Here is a 9,308-nt window from a genome sequence, read left to right as displayed (position 1 = left end):
TGATGCCTTTTCTTTCTCCCATCAGAATGCTCCTCTGGACCTAGACAGTCAAACAGCAATTAAGGAAGAGCCCTTTGCCCTTTGCTGCTGGCAAAGGAAGTGATGATCCCAGAATGCCAAGCCTCTGCTCTCACAATGATGACAAGGTCTGGGGTGACAGTGTGTCTGGGGCTTCTGCAGCTAGGAGCGAACAGAATCAATTCTGTATTTAACCCCGTGTCTCCTTTGACATTTCTCTGGCAATCTTAGTCTTCAAAGCACAAGGATTTAGAAAATGAGAAGTATTTTCCAGACATAAAGAAAGAAAAGAAGAAACCAAGAGCTGTAAACAAGGGCAACAAAGAAGCTATGTCAGTATCCTTTCTGTGTCTAAGTGGCCTTTCACTCCTGGGTGTCAGGGTAACAAATGCACTCCAAAGGCGAGGTCAATTACCCTCTCTTGCAATGAAAGGGTGGAAATCATACTCTGGCTAAAGCATTTCAGTGATGGTATGATTCAAAACTCTTGCTGAGAAAACTGAAAAAGTAAACACTGAAATGCATTTAAAATCCAGAATATTACAGCTGGATGAGACCATATACATTAAAATTTTAATGTCCCATTTAATAAATGAAGAAACCCCAGTCAAGAGAGGTTAGAAGTCTGGCCCTTGGACACATGACAAGGAGAAGCAATACAGGACAATAGCCTCCAACAGATCTGGGTGTGATTCCCAAATGCGAAGTCATTGCACCCATCTGAGCCCCTGTTTCTTCAACTGTAAAATGGGCATAACAGGAATCATTTCACAGGATTGGTGTGAAAATTAAGATAGAAACCTGCAGAGCACTGGCATAGTTTTTGCCACATAAAAGTCCTCAATAATTATTTTCCTTTCTTTTGGTTCCCAGGGTCAGAGCCAGAACTCAATGCCTGGGCTCTGGAATCACAGTTCATTCCTCTTTCCTCTGGTCCAAATGACAGCAACAGGTAGAGTATTTGCAGGTATCAGGTCGAGATGGGGATGAAAGGGATCCCTGGGTGTGTTCCACTGGCTCTATAGCTCTGCTCTCCAGCAAATGAGATACTGAATGGAGCTTAGCTTCTGCCTCTGCCCCTGATAAGCTATACATGAAAATCTAGATCCACCTGCAGTTGAATTTTTCCATCTGAGAAATAGGGCAAAGGTCATTAAAAATTGATATTATCTGATATTTTGGAAGCCTTCCCAACTGCTCAATTCAATGAGCGTTTCTTAATCTGTATTTACATCTGTATTTGCTGCAAGAACCAGAAGTGTGTGTGTGTGTGTGTGTGTGTGTGTGTATGACTGTATGACCATCTGTAGAGGGTGATGGGAATAGATGGAAAGGTGGTCCTATTCTAAATGGAAAAATGATCGGGGTCAGTAAGGACGTTGGTCAGCCCAGATCCTCATACATACAAAGAGAAAGAGCCAGTAGGCCAAGAAAAGGAGGCTGCATGGTCTTGGGAGAGTGAGGCTCTAGGGATGTGGAAAGAGAAGAGAATGTTCTTCTGAGAATGCACAGGAAGACAAACGCAATAGCAACTTAACAAAGAGCGTGAGGGGATTCTTCCTATAGCCTCATGGCTCCCCAGGTCTACATTTTCAGCCCTGACCTCTGCCAGAACTCTAGATGAACACTTGAATGGTTTCACAGGTGTTAGAATGAGCTTGCTCAGAAGAGAACTCTTGATTCTACCCTCCCACATTCAAACCAGCTCCTCTGTCAACCATCCCTGTCTCAGAAAAAGGCAACACAATCCACTCAGTTGCTTAAGCCAGAAATCTAGGGATGTTCCTGGGTCTCTTTCTTTCATCTTCCTCAGCGCCGTAGAACCTTCGTTCACAAGACACCCGAATCCATTCTCTTCTCTCCGTTTCTTCTGCTCTGACTCCACCGCCACCAAGTCCGGGCCACCATCAGTTTTTGTTTTAGCATTGCAGTATCCACCCAACCGATCTCCCTGATTCCAGACTTGCCCCCTCTTCATAAACCCACCAGAGTGACCTTCTAAAAATATAGACCAGATCAAATTATCCCAAAGCTTAAAGCTTTCCAACGATTTCCCACTGCACTTGGAAAAAAATTCCAAATTCCTTCTTCTAAGTCACAAAATCCTCAATGACCTACCCCCGCCCCCTACTGCCTTTCTAACTCATCTCATGCCTGCTCTCTCTGTTCAGTCACTGGGCTCAGGACAAGTTGGCCTTGTCTCTGTTCCTCAAATGTGCCAAGCTTGGTCCTGTGCTAAAGCCTTTGCATCAGCCGTGCCTCTGCCTGGAATGTGTTTCCCTCATACCTTTGCCTGGTGGTCTCCTCTAGAACTCAGCATGATGTCACCACCTCAGACGATCTGTGCCACCCATTCACTCACCATTCTGGCACCCTATTTTATTTCTCTGCGTAGCTCACATCACTTGCTGATGGTTTTCTTGTTTATTTCTTTAGTTACTGTCTGTCTCACTCTGTGAGATAGCAGGAATCTTTCAATCCACGCTGTTTCCTGTTCTGACACAGGGAAGGCACGCAACAAATACTTATTGTTTGAATAGAAAAAGGAAAGAACTCCAAACCACCAAAAGTGAACTAAAGAGCCTTATCTTGGGGGGAGTGTTCATTTTAACTGAATCCCAAGACTGTCTCACAGAAATCTGGTGATGTTCAGAAGCCCACCAGGTTAATGGAAATGAGAAGAGCGTGGGCAAGTTTCAGCACAAAACCCTGAACCCTTTTCTAGAGGATCCCAACTGTCTGGACATCTAAGGGCCTCTCCACCAGGAGACCTCTGGAAATAGAGTTCTATGTGTTTCTGTAATGAGACCAGCCCAAATGTTTGTTTTCAGACAGATGAATTTTGTTACAAATGCTCTGCTATGTAAGTCCTACGGCCTCTTTCATGGGAGGCGTTTTGGAAGGGAGAGGTTATCTCAAGCCAGGGCTCAGATGTTGTTAAGAAGAACCAGTTTCTTAAAGCGAATGTGAAATTTCCTTATTTTCACCTCATGCCATGCACTTTCATACCTTTTGCCTTTCCTCCGGCTCCTTCCCATCCCCCACCTCCTGAAATCCTACTTCTTCATCCTTACAGCACAGCTACAGTGCTACCGCTTCTCAGAAACTCCGCGACCTCCTGCAGTTGAGGTGAGCCAAGGCTTTCCCAGATTCCATTACCCTTTTGCACATAAATCCATTAGATTACTTATTTTATTTTATCTTATAATTACTTTTTACACCTAGAGTTACCCTAGAAGATTATAAGTTCCCTGAAAGAATAATTATGTCATTCATTTTTTAAATCTCCTCTTAGCAAGGATCACAGTTATTTATACAGAGGCAGTGTTCGATAAATGAGTGAAACGAACAAAGGAAATAAGAGAGGGCAGTGTGACTCCTACCCAGGTGGCTAAAACCAATTTATGGCTCCGAAGAGTGGGGGGGGTGGGGGAGGGGCGGGGGGTGGATCTTAAACTTCCAACAGCATTTACATATATTCACAGCTACCTTCTCACCTCCCAGCACAAACCCAAGCTTTGCTGTGCTTTGCTCGAGTGACCCAGAAAAGAGGAAGAGACCTCCCCAAACAGGCACCCCCAATATATGCGACATGTGATGCCGAGTCATCCTGACGGGTGAAGATTAACTGCTAAGACAGGAGTGAGTTAACAGAGTTAATAGATGAAAATTTTAGGTTAATGAAGAAAATGTCTGATTTTACTTGCGTATGTGCTTCTAAAGTTGTTCTACGATGCAATCTCTAAAATAATGGAGTTAAACTGTTTTCAGAAACACATTTTTCAGTAAATAAGACACGGACAATTCATGGTCTGTGACTGTCACGGATGTCAAATTTGATCTACGTGACCAAGGCTCCCATCACACCCAGCGGACAGCCACACAATGGGACTCCAGGGGTATTTATTTTTGATTTTGTCTTCAGGAAAATGAATTCACTCGTCTTTACAGGCAAATGACATCATTCTGAACGATTTTAATCTGTTTTAAAAGCTTTGTCCTCTCCATTTGTTTCTCTTTTGTGATCAGCAAAAGAATATTCAATGCTGAAGAGCCACCCCAAAACAGCTACAGTGTTCTCTCTGCCACCCTTACTCGTCTTGACCTCGACATCCCATGGCCAAGTTCATTCCTCGAGCTGGAGCCCCGTCTCCTCCCTCTCTTTTCTTCCCTTCTCTGTTTCTTTTCTTTTACAATCTCCTGTCAGTTTACTCCTTACATCCCTCGCTACTTCTCACTCTCTGGTGACTTACTGGGTCTTCTGAAAACCACAGAGACAAATCTCCACGGAGGATTCTTCTCTTTTCAAGCACTTTGGTTAAAGTAACCAACGTTCGGTACCTGTTAAAGCTAGATGCTTTGCTAAAGGATATGTTATCCTTCCGACTCAGTAATCCCACCCCTGGGTTTACAGCAGGGACATGAGTGTCTATGGCCGCTTACAAGGATGTTCACAGCAGCTTTCTTCAAAAGTTAGAAAAAGGGGCTTCCCTGGTGGCGCAGTGGTTGAGAGTCCGCCTGCCGATGCAGGGGACACGGGTTCGTGCCCCGGTCCGGGAGGATCCCACATGCCGCGGAGCGGCTAGGCCCGTGATCCATGGCCGCTGAGCCTGTGCGTCTGGAGCCTGTGCTCCGCAGCGGGAGAGGCCACAACAGTGAGAGGCCCACGTACCGCAAAAAAAAAAAAAAAAAAAGTTAGAAATAGCTAAATGCCCATCAACAGCAAAATGGATAAATTGTGATATATTCACACACTGGAATGACTCACAGCAAAGAAAAAGAATGAATTATTGCTATATACAACACCATACATGGATAAATCTCAAAGACGATGATGAAAGAAGCCAAACACACAAATATCTATCTATTATCCATTATCTATCTATCTATCTATCATCTGTCTCTCCATATGTACACATCAAACAGACAAAGCTAATGTACAGTGATAGAGACGGGAAAAGTGCTTACCTTTGGGGGTATGCTGACTAGGAGGGGGCATAGGGGATCCTACTGGAGTCCAGAAACATCCTATATCTTAATCTGGTTTGTGCTTACCTAATCCTAGCATACTAGGTCAGCCAAAAAGATTGTTCGGGTTTATCTGTAAGATATGGAAAAACCCAAACAAACTTTTTGGCCAACCCAATACATGTAAAAAGTTGTCCTGATTAATGCAATTTACTCTATATAAGTTATACCTCACTTAAAAAGTAAGAAAATATATTAAAATAAAAAAAACAATAAAGTAACCCATGAATTACCACAAATTTCAGAACAGAAAACAAGCTGTGCTCTATCCCTCTCCCCCACATTTTAATTTAGCTGCATCCTCTTGTGTTTGTGCCAGGATGGCATACGACGGGTGCTGTTGGCATATGATGTGAGAGAGATGTGCAAAGCAAGCAGACAGCCTGGCAGATGGAAGCATACACACCTTGTGAGGGGAACAGATCTGGACCTTCCTTCTGCAGTCTCCTCAGCTGTGGATATAGAAGATGAGCATATGCCCCGAGAAAGATGGTGGAATTAGCAGTTTCTCTATGACTCTTTTCCCAGAATTTTACCCTCACGCTCTACCTCATAGTCAAGGAAAACTCAAAGTGCTAACACCCGGGCTTTAATTTCTGCCCGTTTAATTCACTCTGGACACGTGGTACAGGACCCATCGCACCTCTCTTCTTTCCCTTTCCTCTTCATCACCTATTTCATCCTTTTCATCACATCATTCTCCGTGCCCTCCTCCCACTATGTCTTCTTCTTTTTTTTTTTTCCACTATGTCTTCTTTATCTTCCTACTTCTTTTTCTTTTTTAAAAAAAAATTATTTTATTTATTATTTATTTTTGGCTGTATTGGGTCTTCGTTGCTGCGTGCGGTTTTCTCTAGTTGCAATGAGCAGGGGCTGGTGTTAGTTGTGGTACGTGGGCTTCTCATTGCAGTGGATTCTCTTGTTGTGCAGCACGGGCTCTAGGCACGCCGGCTTCAATAGTTGTGGCACTCAAGCTTAGTAGTTGTGGCACACGGGCTTAGTTGCTCTGCAGCACGTGGGATCTTCCCAGATCAGGGTTCAAACCCGTGTCCCCTGCCTTGGCAGGCGGATTCTTAACCACTGTGCCACCAAGGAAGCCCCCTACTTCTTTTTCTACCCCATCCCTCTGTGTGATTCCCTCTCTCTTCCCAATCTTCCCACTAATGTCTTTCCTCTATAATGTGGGAGAAAGATCTAACAATTTTCTTTTCTTTTTTTTTAGAAGATCTAACAATTTTCTACAGCATTACAGATTATTTCATTTTAAAAAGGAATTTGGAAAAGCCTAGATTTTGTTTTATGAAACATCTTTCCTGTTAACTTAGACACACGTGTACATGATCACATAGAAATCTGCTTTTTAAAGTAGTTTTCATGGAATTCCCTGGTGGCGCAGTGGTTGAGCATCCCCCTGCCAATGCAGGGGACATGGGTTCAAGCCTTGGTCCAGGAAGATCCCACATGCCACGGAGCAACTAAGCCCGTGCAGCTCAACTACTGAGCCTGCGCCCTAGAGCCTGCAAATCACAACTACTGAGCGCACACGCCACAACTACTGAAGCCTGCACGCCTACAGCCCGTGCTCCGCAACAAGAGTAGCCCCTGCTCGCCGCAACTAAAGAAAGCCCATGCAGCAAAGACCCAACGCAGCCAAAAATAAATAAATAAATAGATAAAAATAAAGTAGCTGTTACTCTAAAAGTTAAAAAACAAAGCCTGTTGGAATTGTAGTATGAGGGGCTTGCTGTTTTCCCCTGAGGAAAACAATTTCCAGCAACATTGTTATTAAGGACCGAAAATATTTACTCAAAGTGGAAGTCACATAGAATTTCTACATGACCTCAGCTTATAGACACGATAATTGACAAAGCGCCTCGCGGTGGAAAAGCAGTGAGGGGAGATTTGCTTCATTGCTACCTTATGATCCTCAGAGAAAAGAGTGGGAGGGGGTGTGCATGGAGGGTGGAGAGTGGGGAGAAAGGAGAAGACTGGAGAAATGAAACGGATGTGGGTGGAGGCCAGGCAGGGAAGACACAGATGGAGCCAGGGCTGGACCAACCATTAGACTCGCCTTTCAACCCGCAGTCGTCTTTAGCTGCCTGCTCAGTATTGGGAAGGGGGACAAGAGCTGTACGGTGGGTGTGGACACTTTGCGGTGCCGGGTAGGAGGGAAGGGCGCCCTCTGGGGGCAGCCGCTCCGCCTTTCCCCACACGGTCCCAAGGCACTCAGCTCTCTCTCACCTTGCACACCACCTCGGCAAACCAGAACCCTGAGTTAGCCAGAGCCTCCTCCACGCTCCAGAAGGCCAACTAGGAGCCAGGGGTTATAACTCCACCCCATCCCCAGAAGCCCATCGACTATTTCTTAAAGCTTCTTACTCTACTCTCCCCAAGAGAAAATGCTGGAAATAAAGCATTCTCCACCTCACTACATTTCCAGCAAGGTATGGGCACTCTTTAGAGATGGACGTCTGGGCAACTATAACTGGACCCACCTTTGGCTCAGCTCTGCAAGGAGTTATTGAGGGACCCTTTAGAAAATCCACGGTAGGAACATGGAAAACGCATGCCATTTAACCTGATTCTCAGCTCCTGAATCTTGAAAATTAGGGGTGATAATACCTACCACCCGGGGCTTTTTTGAGGGTTAAATGTGCGGCAGTAGCTGGCATATAGTAGGTGCTCAGTAAATGTTGGTTCCTTTCCACTCCCATCCCACTCTACCTCACCCCACAGCCCTTAAAAAAAGGTGGGGACTTCCCTGGTGGCGCAGTGGTTAAGAAAATCCGCCTGCCAATGCAGGGGACACGGGTTCGAGCCCTGGTCCGGGAAGATCCCACATGCTGTGGAGCAATTGAGCCTGTGGGCCACAACTACTGAGCCCGCGTACCACAACTACTGAGCCCGCGTACCACAACTACTGAAGCCCGTGCTCCTGGAGCCTGTGCTCTGCAACAAGAGAAGCCACCGCAATGAGAAGCCCACGTACCGCAACCAAGAGTAGCCCCCGCTCGTCGCAACTAGAGAAAGCCCGCGGACCGCAACAGCAACGAAGACCCAACGCAGCCAAAAAAAAAAAAATGGTGAGTTGGTAAGTTCATTTCCTCCTCCTACTTGGCCTGCAATCAAGATAAACCGCCCTCTACGGGCAGGGCTGATTTGGTTCACGCCTCCCCGCCTCTCGGTAACTGCATATGTTATTAGGTTTGTGAGAGTTTGGTGCAGCTGCTTTGATGTAGGAGCGTTTTGATTTGGCCTCTAATGCCATCATTGTTTTTCACCTTCAGAAACATATCCACCCTCGGTCCCTGAGACTCCCGTGGATGCCGTCCATCTCCCATCCCCGGATGGATGTCAATTTTGTACATGACATAGGAACAAAACAAACAGCAAACAACAATTTTACATTTGGACACTACTGAATGAAACAATTATGTCACGGAGTTCCTAAGTCAAACAGCAGCATCAAATCAGTTGCTAAAATAGCAACCAAAGTGTTCTGCATTATGACAATCATATTCAGAAACCGGCTGAGCAGTCACTACTTCGGAAAATGTGAGTCCTGTGTAGGGTGTATTTTAAAATCATCTTACATGCAAACTATTATATATAGGACAGATAAACAACAAGGTGCTATTGTATAGCATAGGGAATATGCTGTGATAAGCCATAATGGAAAAGAATATGAAAAAGAATATATATATGTATATGTACATATAACTGAGTCACTTTGCTGTACAACAGAAATTAACACAACATTGTAAATCAACTATACTGCAGTAAAATTTTAAAAATTAAATTAAATTAAAATAAATAAATAAAATAAAATCATCTTACAAACAGCCTTCAGCAACAGTGTGTCATGTTCAAAGACAGGTCCTTTGATTCTGCTGAACTCTTTGATGGTTTTGGTCATGCAAAGGGGGGCCCAGGGCTAAGTTTACCTATTAGAGCCAGAAAGTGTTTTACAGACTTTCTTTTCTTTTCTTTTTTTAAAAAATCACAACACTTATTATTTATATTATGATTGAAACATTTCACAAAACAGTACTTATTCTTACCGTGCACACATTCATATTTTCTATTCTATTTAATTTCTAAGAAAGCCTGGTGGTGACCCTCTGTATTGATTCTATTACCATGAATGGGTTTTGACATAGATTGAAAAACAGTGGGCTAGGATGCTGAACTACTCTATCAAATAGAGAAGAATAAATGTGTAGTTCCCACCGGTAACTGGGAAAAAGCATGTGAGGGAGAGA

The sequence above is a fragment of the Lagenorhynchus albirostris genome, chromosome 7, assembly GCF_949774975.1.
Source record: "Lagenorhynchus albirostris chromosome 7, mLagAlb1.1, whole genome shotgun sequence".
NCBI lineage: Eukaryota > Metazoa > Chordata > Mammalia > Artiodactyla > Delphinidae > Lagenorhynchus > Lagenorhynchus albirostris.
The sequence above is the reverse complement of the archived record's forward strand: the minus strand, read 5'-3'. Positions refer to the sequence as shown.